This window comes from Telmatherina bonti (genome assembly GCF_933228915.1).
Source record: "Telmatherina bonti genome assembly, chromosome: 7".
Taxonomy (NCBI): domain Eukaryota; kingdom Metazoa; phylum Chordata; class Actinopteri; order Atheriniformes; family Telmatherinidae; genus Telmatherina; species Telmatherina bonti.
The window spans coordinates 15,201,007-15,220,249 of record NC_136625.1 but is presented as its reverse complement, the minus strand read 5'-3'; the positions used below and the strand labels follow the sequence as shown (position 1 = coordinate 15,220,249).

Sequence of the window (19,243 nt, the reverse complement as noted above, 5' to 3'; positions counted from 1 at the left end):
GAACAGCATATCCACATGAGTCATGGTTTGGTGGACCAGTACATTTTTTTTTCACTGGATAGACATTGTTTATGTCCATAAAAATACATTGGATCGGCATCAAAGTTAACTGCATTTCTATTTTCTAGGTCCTTCACCTCGTCCACAATGGAGGGGGGGGGCGGGGTGTCTTCGGCATGAGGCGAGGACCCGATGGATGCCGCTTGCGGCTTTAATTAGGGTCCGAGCCATACGAAGTATGGCAAGGCCCTATTGTTATTGTAATGTTTATTATTTTAAGCACAACTCGCTCAATTTTGACCCCCTTAGACCCCGTGAAAAGTTGCGAAACTTGGCACACACCTCACGTCCGGTGAAAATTTTGATAATTTGGCGTTTGTATGCACGCCAATGCAAAAATGCCTCGACAGCGCCCCCTAGAAACGCCAAAAATGGCCTCTAGAATGGGGAAAAAAAAATTTAGTTTGACGTAGGACGACGAAATTCGGTACACATGTCTATCACATCAAGACAAGTAAAAAAGTCATTGAAACGCCTGTTGTCATGGCAACGGGCTTTCCGCCATCTTGGCGTTTGCGGCCATTTTTTTGCCCGTTTTTGTCAATTTGGGCGCATCGCATTTGAACGAACTAGTCTGAGGCGATTCATGCTATTGGCTCCACATTCGCCATGGAGCTTCGTGACGAGATGGGGACCAAAAGTTATTCAAATCTTTTTGATAGGCGAAAGCGTGTTACCGTGGCAACCCATGGAAAAAAGCGATCTCGCCATGAAACACGGTTCACTCATATCTTCGCAGAAATACATCCGATCGGAACCAAAATTAAAATAATTCATATTTGGTAGGTCCTTCACGCATTGTAATATATATTGTGGGGGGGGCGCATTTTGGGGGGGCCCCTAGGGGCCCGATCGTCTACTTTGAGCTAGGGCTACGAAATTCGGTACACATGTATAAGTAACCAAGACGAGCAAAAAACTCTATTGAGAACCTGTTACCATGGCAACGGGGTGGCCGCCATCTTGGCGTTTATGCCCTTTTTATCACTTTAAGCGCATCGTATTTGAACGAACTAGTCTGAGGGGATTCAGGCTATTGGCTCCACATTCGCCATGGAGCTTCGTGACAAGATGGGGACCAAAAGTTATTCAAATCTTTCTGATAGGAGAAAGCGTGTTACCGTGGCAACCCATGGAAAAAAGCGTTCTCGCCATGAAACACGGTTTGCTTATATTTCTGCAGAAATACATCCGATCGGAACCAAAATTAAAATAATTCATATTTGGTAGGTCCTTCACGCATTGTAATATGTATTGTGGGGGGGGCACATTTTGGGGGCGGCCCCTAGGGGCCCGATCGTCCACTTTGAGCTAGAGCTGCGAAATTCGGCACACATGTGTATAAACCCTAGACAAGCGTAAAACTCAATTAAGCACCTGTTACCATGGCAACGGTGTGTCCGCCATCTTGAAAAAAATACTCCTCGCCATGAAACACGGTTCACTCATTTCTTCGCAGAAATACATCCGATTGGAACCTAAATTCCAATAATTCTTATTTGGTAGGTCCTTAACGCATTGTAATATGTATTGTGGGGGTGGGGGCACATTTTGGGGGGGCCCCTAGGGGCCCGATCGTCTACTTTGACCTAGGTCTACGAAATTCGGCACACATGTGTAGCACCCCACGACGAGCAAAAAACTCAATTGACCACCTGTTACCATGGCAACGGGGTGTCCGCCATCTTGGCGTTCATGCCCTTTTAATCCCTTTAAGCGCATCGTATTTGAACGAACTAGTCTGAGGGGATTCATGCGATTGGCTCCATACTCAGCAGGAAGCTTCGTTACAAGATGGGGAGCAAAAGTTAGTGAAATCTTTCCAGTAGGACAAAGCATGTTACCGTGGCAACCCACGGAAAAATGCGTTCTCGCCATGAAACACGGTTCACTCATAAGTTCGGGTGGAGGGTTCGGCATGAGGCGAGGACCCGATGGATGCCGCTTGCGGCTTTAATTATTATTATTATTATTCTCCTAAGCACAACTCACTCAATTTTGACCCCCTTAGACCCCGTGAAAAGTTGCGAAACTTGGCACACACCTCACGTCCGGTGAAAATTTCGATAATTTGGCGTTTGTATGCACGCCAATGCAAAAATGCCTCGACAGCGCCCCCTAGAAACGCCAAAAATGGCCTCTAGAATGGGGAAAAAAATTTTTAGTTTGACGTAGGACGACGAAATTCGGTACACATGTCTATCACATCAAGACAAGTAAAAAAGTCATTGAAACGCCTGTTGTCATGGCAACGGGCTTTCCGCCATCTTGGCGTTTGCGGCCATTTTTTTGCCCGTTTTTGTCAATTTGGGCGCATCGCATTTGAACGAACTAGTCTGAGGCGATTCATGCTATTGGCTCCACATTCGCCATGGAGCTTCGTGACGAGATGGGGACCAAAAGTTATTCAAATCTTTTTGATAGGCGAAAGCGTGTTACCGTGGCAACCCATGCAAAAAAGCGATCTCGCCATGAAACACGGTTCACTCATATCTTCGCAGAAATACATCCGATCGGAACCAAAATTAAAATAATTCATATTTGGTAGGTCCTTCACGCTTTGTAATATATATTGTGGGGGGGGCGCATTTTGGGGGGGCCCCTAGGGGCCCGATCGTCTACTTTGAGCTAGGGCTACGAAATTCGGTACACATGTATAAGTAACCAAGACGAGCAAAAAACTCTATTGAGAACCTGTTACCATGGCAACGGGGTGGCCGCCATCTTGGCGTTTATGCCCTTTTTATCACTTTAAGCGCATCGTATTTGAACGAACTAGTCTGAGGGGATTCATGCTATTGGCTCCACATTCCCCATGGAGCTTCGTGACAAGATGGGGACAAAAAGTTATTCAAATCTTTCTGATAGGAGAAAGCGTGTTACCGTGGCAACCCATGGAAAAACGCGTTCTCGCCATGAAACACGGTTTGCTTATATCTCTGCCAAAATGCATCCGATTGGAACCAAAATTCCAATAATTCATATTTGGCAGGTCCTTAACGCGTTGTAATATGTATTGTGGGGGGGGCACATTTTGGGGGCGGCCCCTAGGGGCCCGATCGTCTACTTTGAGCTAGGGCTACGAAATTCGGCACACATGTGTATCAACCCAAGACAAGCAAAAAACTTCATTGTGCAGCCGTTACCATGGCAACGGGGTATCCGCCATCTTGGAAAAAAAACCTTCTCGCCATGAAACACGGTTTGCTTATATCTTTGCACAAATTCATACGATGTGCACCAAAACTGTAACTATTCATATTTGGTAGGTCCTTAACACATTATAGAATGTATTGTGGGGGGGACACTTTTTGGGGGGGCCCCTAGGGGCCCGATCGTCTACTTACATCTCGGGCTACGAAATTCGGCACACATGTGTATCATCCCAAGACAAGCTAAAAAGTCAATGAAACACATGTTGCCATGGTAACGGGCTGTCCGCCATCTTGGCGTTTACACACATTCTTTTCTCAATATGTGAATTGTATTTCTCTATTAAAATGAACTGGCTGTGCGGGTCCTTCACATGTAGCATTAGGAGAACCAGGACTCGGGTGGAGGGTTCGGCATGAGGCGAGGACCCGATGGATGCCGCTTGCGGCTTTAATTAGGGTCCGAGCCATACGAAGTATGGCAAGGCCCTATTGTTATTGTAATGTTTATTAGGGTCCGAGCCATACGAAGTATGGCAAGGCCCTATTGTTATTGTAATGTTTATTATTATTATTATTATTTTTTTCCTCAGCACAACTCACTCAATTTTGACCCCCTTAGACCTGGTGAAAAGTTGCGAAACTTGGCACACACCTCAGTCCCGGCGAAAATAGCGATATTCTGGGGTCCATGTGCACGCCAATGTAAAAATGCCTCGACGGCGCCCCCTAGAAACGCCAAAGATGGAAAATAAAATGGGGTGTCAAAAGTCTACTTTCACGTAGGACAACGAAATTCGGTACACATGTCTACCACCTCAAGACGACCAAAAAAGTCAATCGTAGACCTGGCGTCATGGCAACGGGATGTCAGCCATCTTGGCGTTTGCGGCCATTTTTTTGCCCGTTTTTGTCAATTTGGGCGCATCGCATTTGAACGAACTAGTCTGAGGCGATTCATGCTATTGGCTCCACATTCGCCATGGAGCTTCGTGACAAGATGGGGACCAAAAGTTATTCAAATCTTTTTGATAGGTGAAAGCGTGTTACCGTGGCAACCCATGGAAAAAAGCGATCTCGCCATGAAACACGGTTCACTCATATCTTCGCAGAAATACATCCGATCGGAACCAAAATTAAAATAATTCATATTTGGTAGGTCCTTCACGCATTGTAATATATATTGTGGGGGGGGCGCATTTTGGGGGGGCCCCTAGGGGCCCGATCGTCTACTTTGAGCTAGGGCTACGAAATTCGGTACACATGTATAAGTAACCAAGACGAGCAAAAAACTCTATTGAGAACCTGTTACCATGGCAACGGGGTGGCCGCCATCTTGGCGTTTATGCCCTTTTTATCACTTTAAGCGCATCGTATTTGAACGAACTAGTCTGAGGGGATTCATGCTATTGGCTCCACATTCCCCATGGAGCTTTGTGACAAGATGGGGACCAAAAGTTATTCAAATCTTTTTGATAGGTGAAAGCGTGTTACCGTGGCAACCCATGGAAAAATGCGTTCTCGCCATGAAACACGGTTTGCTTAAATCTCTGCAGAAATGCATCCGATCGGAACCAAAATTCCAATAATTCATATTTGGTAGGTCCTTAACGCATTGATATATGTATTGTGGGGGGGGCACATTTTGGGGGGGGGCCCTAGGGGCCCGATCGTCTACTTTGAGCTAGGGCTACGAAATTCGGCACACATGTGTATCAACCCTAGACAAGCAAAAAACTATATTAAACACCTGTTACCATGGCACTGGAGTGTCCACCATCTTGGAAAAAAACCTTCTCGCCATGAAACACGGTTTGCTTATATCTCTGCCAAAATGCATCCGATTGGAACCACAATTCCAATAATTCATATTTGGCAGCTCCTTAACGCGTTGTAATATGTATTGTGGGGGGGGCACATTTTGGGGGCGGCCCCTAGGGGCCCGATCGTCTACTTTGAGCTAGGGCTACGAAATTCGGCACACATGTGTATCAACCCAAGACAAGCAAAAAACTTCATTGTGCAGCCGTTACCATGGCAACGGGGTATCCGCCATCTTGGAAAAAAAACCTTCTCGCCATGAAACACGGTTTGCTTATATCTTTGCACAAATTCATACGATGTGCACCAAAACTGTAACTATTCATATTTGGTAGGTCCTTAACACATTATAGAATGTATTGTGGGGGGGACACTTTTTGGGGGGGCCCCTAGGGGCCCGATCGTCTACTTTCATCTCGGGCTACGAAATTCGGCACACATGTGTATCATCCCAAGACAAGCTAAAAAGTCAATGAAACACATGTTGCCATGGTAACGGGCTGTCCGCCATCTTGGCGTTTACACATTCTTTTCTCAATATGTGAATTGTATTTCTCTATTAAAATGAACTGGCTGTGCGGGTCCTTCACATGTAGCATTAGGAGAACCAGGACTCGGGTGGAGGGTTCGGCATGAGGCGAGGACCCGATGGATGCCGCTTGCGGCTTTAATTATTATTAGGGTCCGAGCCATACGAAGTATGGCAAGGCCCTATTGTTATTGTAATGTTTATTATTTTAAGCACAACTCGCTCAATTTTGACCCCCTTAGACCCCGTGAAAAGTTGCGAAACTTGGCACACACCTCACGTCCGGTGAAAATTTCGATAATTTGGCGTTTGTATGCACGCCAATGCAAAAATGCCTCGACAGCGCCCCCTAGAAACGCCAAAAATGGCCTCTAGAATGGGGAAAAAAAATTTTAGTTTGACGTAGGACGACGAAATTCGGTACACATGTCTATCACATCAAGACAAGTAAAAAAGTCATTGAAACGCCTGTTGTCATGGCAACGGGCTTTCCGCCATCTTGGCGTTTGCGGCCATTTTTTTGCCCGTTTTTGTCAATTTGGGCGCATCGCATTTGAACGAACTAGTCTGAGGCGATTCATGCTATTGGCTCCACATTCGCCATGGAGCTTCGTGACGAGATGGGGACCAAAAGTTATTCAAATCTTTTTGATAGGCGAAAGCGTGTTACCGTGGCAACCCATGGAAAAAAGCGATCTCGCCATGAAACACGGTTCACTCATATCTTCGCAGAAATACATCCGATCGGAACCAAAATTAAAATAATTCATATTTGGTAGGTCCTTCACGCATTGTAATATATATTGTGGGGGGGGCGCATTTTGGGGGGGCCCCTAGGGGCCCGATCGTCTACTTTGAGCTAGGGCTACGAAATTCGGTACACATGTATAAGTAACCAAGACGAGCAAAAAACTCTATTGAGAACCTGTTACCATGGCAACGGGGTGGCCGCCATCTTGGCGTTTATGCCCTATTTATCACTTTAAGCGCATCGTATTTGAACGAACTAGTCTGAGGGGATTCATGCTATTGGCTCCACATTCCCCATGGAGCTTCGTGACAAGATGGGGACAAAAAGTTATTCAAATCTTTCTGATAGGAGAAAGCGTGTTACCGTGGCAACCCATGGAAAAACGCGTTCTCGCCATGAAACACGGTTTGCTTATATCTCTGCCAAAATGCATCCGATTGGAACCAAAATTCCAATAATTCATATTTGGCAGGTCCTTAACGCGTTGTAATATGTATTGTGGGGGGGACAAATTTTGGGGGCGGCCCCTAGGGGCCCGATCGTCTACTTTGAGCTAGGGCTACGAAATTCGGTACACATGTCTATCACATCAAGACAAGTAAAAAAGTCATTGAAACGCCTGTTGTCATGGCAACGGGCTGTCCGCCATCTTGGCGTTTGCGGCCATTTTTTTGCCCGTTTTTGTCAATTTGGGCGCATCGTATTTGAACGAACTAGTCTGAGGCGATTCATGCTATTGGCTCCACATTCGCCATGGAGCTTCGTGACAAGATGGGGACCAAAAGTTATTCAAATCTTTCTGATAGGAGAACGCGTGTTACCGTGGCAACCCATGGAAAAAAGCGTTCTCGCCATGAAACACGGTTCACTCATATCTTCGCAGAAATGCATCCGATCGGAACCAAAATTCTGATAATTCATGTTTGGTAGGTCCTTCACGCATTGTAATATGTATTGTGGGGGGGGCGCATTTTGGGGGGGGCCCCTAGGGGCCCGATAATCTACTTTGACCTATGGCTACGACATTCGGTACACATGTATAAGTAACCAAGACGAGCAAAAAACTCTATTGAGAACCTGTTACCATGGCAACGGGGTGTCCGCCATCTTGGTGTTTACGCCCATTTAGCACTGTATGTGCATTTTTTTTGAACAAACTAGCTTTGGATTCGTGCCTTTTACTTCACATCCACCCGGAAGCTTTGTGGCGAGTTCGGGTGGAGGGTTCGGCATGAGGCGAGGACCCGATGGATGCCGCTTGTTATTAGGGTCCTCGCCATACGAAGTATGGCAGGGCCCTATTGTTATTGTAATGTTTATTATTAGGGTCCGAGCCATACGAAGTATGGCAGGGCCCTATTGTTATTGTAATGTTTATTATTATTTTAAGCACAACTCACTCAATTTTGACCCCCTTAGACCCCGTGAAAAGTTGCGAAACTTGGCACACACCTCACGTCCGGTGAAAATTTCAATAATTTGGCGTTTGTATGCACGCCAATGCAAAAATGCCTCGACAGCGCCCCCTAGAAACGCCAAAAATGGCCTCTAGAATGGGGCAAAAAAATTTTAGTTTGACGTAGGATGACGAAATTCGGTACACATGTCTATCACATCAAGACAAGTAAAAAAGTCATTGAAACGCCTGTTGTCATGGCAACGGGCTTTCCGCCATCTTGGCGTTTGCGGCCATTTCTTTGCCCGTTTTTGTCAATTTGGGCGCATCGCATTTGAACGAACTAGTCTGAGAGGATTCATGCTATTGGCTCCACGTTCGCCATGAAGCTTCGTGACAAGATGGGGTCCAAAAGTTATTCAAATCTTTTTGATAGGAGAAAGCGTGTTACCGTGGCAACCCATGGAAAAAAGCGTTCTCGCCATGAAACACGGTTCACTCATATCTTCGCAGAAATACATCCGATCGGAACCAAAATTAAAATAATTCATGTTTGGTAGGTCCTTCACGCATTGTAATATGTATTGTGGGGGGGCGCATTTTGGGGGGGGCCCCTAGGGGCCCGATAATCTACTTTGAGCTAGGGCTACGAAATTCGGTACACATGTATAAGTAACCAAGACGAGCAAAAAACTCAATTAACCACCTGTTACCAGGGCAACGGGGTGTCCGCCATCTTGGCGTTTGTGCCCTTTTTATCACTTTCAGCGCATCGTATTTGAACGAACTAGTCTGAGGGGATTCAGGCTATTGGCTCCACATTCGCCATGGAGCTTCGTGACAAGATGGGGACAAAAAGTTATTCAAATCTTTCTAAAAGGAAAAAGCGTGTTACCGTGGCAACCCATGGAAAAACGCGTTCTCGCCATGAAACACGGTTCACTCATATCTTCACAGAAATACATCCGAACGGAACCAAAATTAAAATAATTCATATTTGGTAGGTCCTTCACGCATTGGAATATGTATTGTGGGGCGGGCGCATTCTGGGGGGGCCCCTAGGGGCCCAATATTCTACTTTGACCTAGGGCTACGAAATTCGGTACACATGTATAAGTAACAATGACGAGCAAAAAACTCTATTGAGAACCTGTTACCATGGCAACAGGGTGGCCGCCATCTTGGCGTTTATGCCCTTTTTATCACTTTAAGCGCATCGTATTTGAACGAACTAGTCTCAGGGGATTCATGCTATTGGCTCCACATTCGCCATGGAGCTTCGTGACAAGATGGGGACAAAAAGTTATTCAAATCTTTCTAAAAGGAGAAAGCGTGTTACCGTGGCAACCCATGGAAAAACGCGTTCTCGCCATGAAACACGGTTTGCTTATATCTCTGCCAAAATGCATCCGATCGGAACCAAAATTCCAATAATTCATATTTTGCAGGTCCTTAACGCATTGTAATATGTATTGTGGGGGGGGCACATTTTGGGGGGGGCCCCTAGGGGCCCGATCGTCTACTTTGAGCTAGGGCTACGAAATTCGGCACACATGTGTATCAACCCAAGACAAGCAAAAAACTATAATAAACACCTGTTGCCATGGCAACGGAGTGTCCGCCATCTTGGAAAAAAAACTTTCTCGCCATGAAACACGGTTTGCTTATATCTTTGCACAAATTCATGTGATGTGAACCAAAACTGTAACTATTCATATTTGGTAGGTCCTTAACACATTATAGAATGTATTGTGGGGGGGCACTTTTTGGGGGGCCCCTAGGGGCCCGATTGTCTACTTTCACCTATGGCTACGTAATTCGGCACACATGTCTAACAACCCAAGGTGAGTAAAAAAGTGCATTGACCACCTGTTACCATGGCAACGGGGTGTCCGCCATCTTGGCGTTTACGCCCATTTAGCACTGTATGTGCATTGTTTTTGAACAAACTAGTTTTGGATTCGTGCCTTTTACTTCACATCCACCCGGAAGCTTTGTGGCGAGTTCGGGTGGAGGGTTCGGCATGAGGCGAGGACCCGATGGATGCCGCTTGCGGCTTTAATTATTATTATTTTTTTCCTCAGCACAACTCACTCAATTTTGACCCCCTTAGACCTGGTGAAAAGTTGCGAAACTTGGCACACACCTCAGTCCCGGCGAAAATAGCGATATTCTGGGGTCCATGTGCACGCCAATGTAAAAATGCCTCGACGGCGCCCCCTAGAAACGCCAAAGATGGAAAATAAAATGGGGTGTCAAAAGTCTACTTTCACGTAGGACAACGAAATTCGGTACACATGTCTACCACCTCAAGACGACCAAAAAAGTCAATCGTAGACCTGGCGTCATGGCAACGGGATGTCAGCCATCTTGGCGTTTGCGGCCATTTTTTTGCCCGTTTTTGTCAATTTGGGCGCATCGCATTTGAACGAACTAGTCTGAGGCGATTCATGCTATTGGCTCCACATTCGCCATGGAGCTTCGTGACAAGATGGGGACCAAAAGTTATTCAAATCTTTTTGATAGGTGAAAGCGTGTTACCGTGGCAACCCATGGAAAAAAGCGATCTCGCCATGAAACACGGTTCACTCATATCTTCGCAGAAATACATCCGATCGGAACCAAAATTAAAATAATTCATATTTGGTAGGTCCTTCACGCATTGTAATATATATTGTGGGGGGGGGCGCATTTTGGGGGGGCCCCTAGGGGCCCGATCGTCTACTTTGAGCTAGGGCTACGAAATTCGGTACACATGTATAAGTAACCAAGACGAGCAAAAAACTCTATTGAGAACCTGTTACCATGGCAACGGGGTGGCCGCCATCTTGGCGTTTATGCCCTTTTTATCACTTTAAGCGCATCGTATTTGAACGAACTAGTCTGAGGGGATTCATGCTATTGGCTCCACATTCCCCATGGAGCTTCGTGACAAGATGGGGACAAAAAGTTATTCAAATCTTTCTGATAGGAGAAAGCGTGTTACCGTGGCAACCCATGGAAAAACGCGTTCTCGCCATGAAACACGGTTTGCTTATATCTCTGCCAAAATGCATCCGATTGGAACCACAATTCCAATAATTCATATTTGGCAGCTCCTTAACGCGTTGTAATATGTATTGTGGGGGGGGCACATTTTGGGGGCGGCCCCTAGGGGCCCGATCGTCTACTTTGAGCTAGGGCTACGAAATTCGGCACACATGTGTATCAACCCAAGACAAGCAAAAAACTTCATTGTGCAGCCGTTACCATGGCAACGGGGTATCCGCCATCTTGGAAAAAAAACCTTCTCGCCATGAAACACGGTTTGCTTATATCTTTGCACAAATTCATACGATGTGCACCAAAACTGTAACTATTCATATTTGGTAGGTCCTTAACACATTATAGAATGTATTGTGGGGGGGACACTTTTTGGGGGGGCCCCTAGGGGCCCGATCGTCTACTTTCATCTCGGGCTACGAAATTCGGCACACATGTGTATCATCCCAAGACAAGCTAAAAAGTCAATGAAACACATGTTGCCATGGTAACGGGCTGTCCGCCATCTTGGCGTTTACACATTCTTTTCTCAATATGTGAATTGTATTTCTCTATTAAAATGAACTGGCTGTGCGGGTCCTTCACATGTAGCATTAGGAGAACCAGGACTCGGGTGGAGGGTTCGGCATGAGGCGAGGACCCGATGGATGCCGCTTGCGGCTTTAATTATTATTATTATTATTCTCCTAAGCACAACTCACTCAATTTTGACCCCCTTAGACCCCGTGAAAAGTTGCGAAACTTGGCACACACCTCCCGTCCGGTGAAAATTTCGATAATTTGGCGTTTGTATGCACGCCAATGCAAAAATGCCTCGACAGCGCCCCCTAGAAACGCCAAAAATGGACTCTAGAATGGGGAAAAAAAATTTTAGTTTGACGTAGGACGACGAAATTCGGTACACATGTCTATCACATCAAGACAAGTAAAAAAGTCATTGAAACGCCTGTTGTCATGGCAACGGGCTTTCCGCCATCTTGGCGTTTGCGGCCATTTTTTTGCCCGTTTTTGTCAATTTGGGCGCATCGCATTTGAACGAACTAGTCTGAGGCGATTCATGCTATTGGCTCCACATTCGCCATGGAGCTTCGTGACGAGATGGGGACCAAAAGTTATTCAAATCTTTTTGATAGGCGAAAGCGTGTTACCGTGGCAACCCATGGAAAAAAGCGATCTCGCCATGAAGCACGGTTCACTCATATCTTCGCAGAAATACATCCGATCGCAACCAAAATTAAAATAATTCATGTTTGGTAGGTCCTTCACGCATTGTAATATGTATTGTGGGGGGGGCACATTTTGGGGGGGGCCCCTAGGGGCCCGTTAGTCTACTTTGACCTAGGGCTACGAAATTCAGTACACATGTATAAGTAACAATGACGAGCAAAAAACTCTATTGAGAACCTGTTACCATGGCAACAGGGTGGCCGCCATCTTGGCGTTTATGCCCTTTTTATCACTTTAAGCGCATCGTATTTGAACGAACTAGTCTCAGGGGATTCATGCTATTGGCTCCACATTCGCCATGGAGCTTCGTGACAAGATGGGGACCAAAAGTTATTCAAATCTTTCTGATAGGAGAAAGCGTGTTACCGTGGCAACCCATGGAATAAAGCGTTCTCGCCATGAAACACGGTTTGCTTATATCTCTGCAGAAATGCATCTGATCGGAACCAAAATTCCACTAATTCATATTTCGAGGGTCCTTAACGCATTGTAATATGTATTGTGGGGGGGACAAATTTTGGGGGGGGCCCCTAGGGGCCTGATCGTCTACTTTGAGCTAGGGCTACGAAATTCGGCACATATGTGTATCAACCCTAGAAAAGCAAAAAACTCAATTTAGCACCTGTTACCGTGGCACTGGAGAGTCCGCCATCTTGGAAAAAAACCTTCTCGCCATGAAACACGGTTTGCTTATATCTTTGCACAAATTCATGCGATGTGAACCAAAACTTTAACTATTCATATTTGGTAGGTCCTTAACACATTATAGAATGTATTGTGGGGTGGGCACTTTTTGGGGGGGGCCCTCAGGGGCCCGATCGTCTACTTTCACCTATGGCTACAAAATTTGCCATACATGTGTAACAACCCAAGGCGAGTAAAAAAGTGCATTGACCACCTGTTACCATGGCAACGGGGTGTCCGCCATCTTGCGTTTACGCCCATTTAGCATTGTATGTGCATTGTTTTTGAACAAACTAGTTTTGGATTCGTGCCTTTTACTTCACATCCACCCGGAAGCTTTGTGGCGAGTTCGGTTGGAGGGTTCGGCATGAGGCGAGGACCCAATGGATGCCGCTTGCGGCTTTAATTAGGGTCCTCGCCATACGAAGTATGGCAGGGCCCTATTGTTATTGTAATGTTTATTATTATTATTATTATTTTTTTCCTCAGCACAACTCACTCAATTTTGACCCCCTTAGACCTGGTGAAAAGTTGCGAAACTTGGCACACACCTCAGTCCCGGCGAAAATAGCGATATTCTGGGGTCCATGTGCACGCCAATGTAAAAATGCCTCGACGGCGCCCCCTAGAAACGCCAAAGATGGAAAATAAAATGGGGTGTCAAAAGTCTACTTTCACGTAGGACAACGAAATTCGGTACACATGTCTACCACCTCAAGACGACCAAAAAAGTCAATCGTAGACCTGGCGTCATGGCAACGGGATGTCAGCCATCTTGGCGTTTGCGGCCATTTTTTTGCCCGTTTTTGTCAATTTGGGCGCATCGCATTTGAACGAACTAGTCTGAGGCGATTCATGCTATTGGCTCCACATTCGCCATGGAGCTTCGTGACAAGATGGGGACCAAAAGTTATTCAAATCTTTTTGATAGGTGAAAGCGTGTTACCGTGGCAACCCATGGAAAAAAGCGATCTCGCCATGAAACACGGTTCACTCATATCTTCGCAGAAATACATCCGATCGGAACCAAAATTAAAATAATTCATATTTGGTAGGTCCTTCACGCATTGTAATATATATTGTGGGGGGGGCGCATTTTGGGGGGGCCCCTAGGGGGCCCGATCGTCTACTTTGAGCTAGGGCTACGAAATTCGGTACACATGTATAAGTAACCAAGACGAGCAAAAAACTCTATTGAGAACCTGTTACCATGGCAACGGGGTGGCCGCCATCTTGGCGTTTATGCCCTTTTTATCACTTTAAGCGCATCGTATTTGAACGAACTAGTCTGAGGGGATTCATGCTATTGGCTCCACATTCCCCATGGAGCTTTGTGACAAGATGGGGACCAAAAGTTATTCAAATCTTTTTGATAGGTGAAAGCGTGTTACCGTGGCAACCCATGGAAAAATGCGTTCTCGCCATGAAACACGGTTTGCTTATATCTCTGCAGAAATTCATCCGATCGGAACCAAAATTCCAATTATTCATATTTGGTAGGTCCTTAACGCATTGTAATATGTATTGTGGGGGGGGCACATTTTGGGGGGGGCCCCTAGGGGCCCGATCGTCTACTTTGAGCTAGGGCTACGAAATTCGGCACACATGTGTATCAACCCTAGACAAGCATAAAACTCGATTAAGCACCTGTTACCATGGCAACGGTGTGTCCGCCATCTTGAAAAAAATACTCCTCGCCATGAAAGACGGTTCAATCATATCTTTGCAGAAATAGATCCCATTGGAACCAAAATTCCAATAATTCATATTTGGTAGGTCTTTAACACATTATAGAATGTATTGTGGGGGGGGGGCACTTTTTGGCGGGGGCCACTAGGGGCCTGATCGTCTACTTTGACCTAGAGCTACGAAATTCAGTACACATGTATAAGTAACCAAGACGAGCAAAAAACTTAATTAACCACCTGTTACCATGGCAACGGGGTGTCCGCCATCTTGGCGTTTGTGCCCTTTTTATCACTTTAAGCGTATCGTATTTAAACAAACTAGTCTGAGGGGATTCAGGCTATTGGCTCCATACTCAGCAGGAAGCTTCGTGACAAGATGGGGAGCTAAAGTTAGTGAAATCTTTCCAACAGGACAAAGCGTGTTACCGTGGCAAACCATGGAAAAAAGCGTTCTCGCCATGAAACACGGTTCACTCATATCTTCGCAGAAATACATCCGATCGGAACCAAAATTCTAATAATTTATATATGGTAGGTCCTTAACACATTGTAATATGTATTGTGGGGGGGGGCGCATTTTGGGGGGGCCCCTAGGGGCCCGATAGTCTACTTTGACCTAGGGCTACGAAATTCGGTACACATGTATAAGTAACCAAGACGAGCAAAAAACTCCATTGAGAACCTGTTACCATGGCAACGGGGTGTCCGCCATCTTGGCGTTTATGCCCTTTTTATCACTTTAAGCACAACGTATTTCAACGAACTAGTCTGAGGGGATTCAGGCTATTGGCTCCACATTCGCCATGGAGCTTCGTGACAAGATGGGGACCAAAAGTTATTCAAATCTTTTTGATAGGAGAAAGCGTGCTACCGTGGCAACCCATGGAAAAAAGCGTTCTCGCCATGAAACACGGTTTGCTTATATCTCTGCAGAAATGCATCCGATCGGAACCAAAATTCCAATCATTCATATTTGGTAGGTCCTTAACGCATTGTAATATGTATTGTGGAGGGGGCACATTTTGGGGGCGGCCCCTAGGGGCCCGATCGTCTACTTTGACCTAGGGCTACGAAATTCGGTACACATGTATAAGTAACCAAGACGAGCAAAAAACTCTATTGAGAACCTGTTACCATGGCAACGGGGTGTCCGCCATCTTGAAAAAAATACTCCTCGCCATGAAACACGGTTCACTCATATCTTCGCAGAAATACATCCGATCGGAACCAAAATTCCAATACTTCATATTTGGTAGGTCCTTAACGCATTGTAATATGTATTGTAGGGGGGGGGGGCACATTTTGGGGGGGCCCCTAGGGGCCCGATCGTCTACTTTGAGCTAGGGCTACGAAATCCGGCACACATGTGTATCAACCCTAGACAAGCAAAAAACTCAATTAAGCACCTGTTACCATGGCAATGGAGTGTCCGCCATCTTGGAAAAAAACCTTCTCGCCATGAAACACGGTTTGCTTATATCTTTGCACAAATTCATGCGATGTGCACCAAAACTTTAACTATTCATATTTGGTAGGTCCTTAACACATTATAGAATGTATTGTGGGGGGGGGGCACTTTCTGGGGGGGGCCCTCAGGAGCCCGATTGTCTACTTTCACCTATGGCTACGAAATCCGGCACACATGTGTAACAACCCAAGGCGAGTAAAAAAGTGCATTGACCACCTGTTACCATGGCAACGGGGTGTCCGCCATCTTGGTGTTTACGCCCATTTAGCACTGTATGTACATTGTTTTTGAACAAACTAGCTTTGGATTCGTGCCTTTTACTTCACATCCACCCGGAAGCTTTGTGGCGAGTTCGGGTGGAGGGTTCGGCATGAGGCGAGGACCCGATGGATGCCGCTTGCGGCTTTAATTATTATTATTATTATTTTTTTCCTCAGCACAACTCACTCAATTTTGACCCCCTTAGACCTGGTGAAAAGTTGCGAAACTTGGCACACACCTCAGTCCCGGCGAAAATAGCGATATTCTGGGGTCCATGTGCACGCCAATGTAAAAATGCCTCGACGGCGCCCCCTAGAAACGCCAAAGATGGAAAATAAAATGGGGTGTCAAAAGTCTACTTTCACGTAGGACAACGAAATTCGGTACACATGTCTACCACCTCAAGACGACCAAAAAAGTCAATCGTAGACCTGGCGTCATGGCAACGGGATGTCAGCCATCTTGGCGTTTGCTGCCATTTTTTTGCCCGTTTTTGTCAATTTGGGCGCATCGCATTTGAACGAACTAGTCTGAGGCGATTCATGCTATTGGCTCCACATTCGCCATGGAGCTTCGTGACAAGATGGGGACCAAAAGTTATTCAAATCTTTTTGATAGGTGAAAGCGTGTTACCGTGGCAACCCATGGAAAAAAGCGATCTCGCCATGAAACACGGTTCACTCATATCTTCGCAGAAATACATCCGATCGGAACCAAAATTAAAATAATTCATATTTGGTAGGTCCTTCACGCATTGTAATATATATTGTGGGGGGGGCGCATTTTGGGGGGGCCCCTAGGGGCCCGATCGTCTACTTTGAGCTAGGGCTACGAAATTCGGTACACATGTATAAGTAACCAAGACGAGCAAAAAACTCTATTGAGAACCTGTTACCATGGCAACGGGGTGGCCGCCATCTTGGCGTTTATGCCCTTTTTATCACTTTAAGCGCATCGTATTTGAACGAACTAGTCTGAGGGGATTCATGCTATTGGCTCCACATTCCCCATGGAGCTTTGTGACAAGATGGGGACCAAAAGTTATTCAAATCTTTTTGATAGGTGAAAGCGTGTTACCGTGGCAACCCATGGAAAAATGCGTTCTCGCCATGAAACACGGTTTGCTTATATCTCTGCAGAAATTCATCCGATCGGAACCAAAATTCCAATTATTCATATTTGGTAGGTCCTTAACGCATTGTAATATGTATTGTGGGGGGGGCACATTTTGGGGGGGGCCCCTAGGGGCCCGATCGTCTACTTTGAGCTAGGGCTACGAAATTCGGCACACATGTGTATCAACCCGAGACAAGCATAAAACTCAATTAAGAGCCTGTTACCATGGCACTGGAGTGTCCGCCATCTTGGAAAAAAGCCTTCTCGCCATGAAACACGGTTTGCTTATATCTTTGCACAAATTCATGCGATGTGCACCAAAATTTTAACTATTCATATTTGGTAGGTCCTTAACACATTATAGAATGTATTGTGGGGGGGGCACTTTTTGGGGGGGCCCTCAGGGGCCCGATTGTCTACTTTCATCTTAGGCTACGAAATTCGGCACACATGTGTAACAACCCAAGGCGAGTAAAAAAGTGCATTGACCACCTGTTACCATGGCAACATGGTGTCCACCATCTTGGCGTTTATGCCTATTTATTACTGAATGTGCATTATTTTTTAACAAACTAGTTTTGGATTCATGCCTTTTACTTCACATCTACCCGGAAGCTTTGTGGTGAGTTCGGGTGGAGGGTTCGGCATGAGGCGAGGACCCGATGGATGCCGCTTGCGGCTTTAATTATTATTATTATTGTCAGCACAACTCGGCCATTTTTGACCCCCTTAGACCCCGTGAAAAGTTGTGAAACTTGGCACACACCTCAGTCCCGGCGAAAATAGCGATATTCTGGGGTCCGCGTGCACGCCAATGTAAAAATGCCTCGACGGCGCCCCCTAGAAACGCCAAAAATGGCCTCTAGAATGGGGAAAAAAAATTTTAGTTTGACGTAGGACGACGAAATTCGGTACACATGTCTATCACATCAAGACAAGTAAAAAAGTCATTGAAACGCCTGTTGTCATGGCAACGGGCTTACCGCCATCTTGGCGTTTGCGGCCATTTTTTTCCCCGTTTTTGTCAATTTTGGCGCGTCGCATTTGAACGAACTAGTCTGAGGCGATTCATGCTATTGGCTCCACATTCGCCATGGAGCTTTCTGACAAGATGGGGACCAAAAGTTATTCAAATCTTTTTGATAGGCGAAAGCGTGTTACCGTGGCAACCCATGGAAAAAAGCGATCTTGCCATGAAACACGGTTCACTCATATCTTCGCAGAAATACATCCGATCGGAACCAAAATTAAAATAATTCATTTTTGGTAGGTCCTTCACGCATTGTAATATGTATTGTGGGGGGGGCACCTTTTGGGGGTGGCCCCTAGGGGCCCGATCGTCTACTTTGAGCTAGGGCTACGAAATTCGGCACACATGTGTATCATCCCAAGACAAGCTAAAAAGTCAATGAAACACATGTTGCCATGGTAACGGGCTGTCCGCCATCTTGGCGTTTACACACATTCTTTTCTCAATATGTGAATTGTATTTCTCTATTAAAATGAACTGGCTGTGCGGGTCCTTCACATGTAAAATTAGGAGAACCAGGACTCGGGTGGAGGGTTCGGCATGAGGCGAGGACCCGATGGATGCCGCTTGCGGCTTTAATTATTATTATTATTATTTTTTTCCTCAGCACAACTCACTCAATTTTGACCCCCTTAGACCTGGTGAAAAGTTGCGAAACTTGGCACACACCTCAGTCCCGGCGAAAATAGCGATATTCTGGGGTCCATGTGCACGCCAATGTAAAAATGCCTCGACGGCGCCCCCTAGAAACGCCAAAGATGGAAAATAAAATGGGGTGTCAAAAGTCTACTTTCACGTAGGACAACGAAATTCGGTACACATGTCTACCACCTCAAGACGACCAAAAAAGTCAATCGTAGACCTGGCGTCATGGCAACGGGCTTTCCGCCATCTTGGCGTTTGCGGCCATTTTTTGGCCCGTTTTTGTCAATTTGGGCGCATCGCATTTGAACGAACTAGTCTGAGGCGATTCATGCTATTGGCTCCACATTCGCCATGGAGCTTCGTGACGAGATGG

The 19,243-nt window shown here is 45.9% G+C and overlaps 1 protein-coding gene across 1 annotated transcript in view; it reads right to left on the bottom strand.

Annotated features, from left to right (window-relative positions):
* LOC306758430 (uncharacterized protein) overlaps positions 1 to 19,243 on the bottom strand; it is a gene marked incomplete at both ends in the record, with an annotated part of 72,700 nt that overhangs the window by 8,980 nt on the left and 44,477 nt on the right. The gene's annotated exons all lie outside the window — the stretch shown is intronic.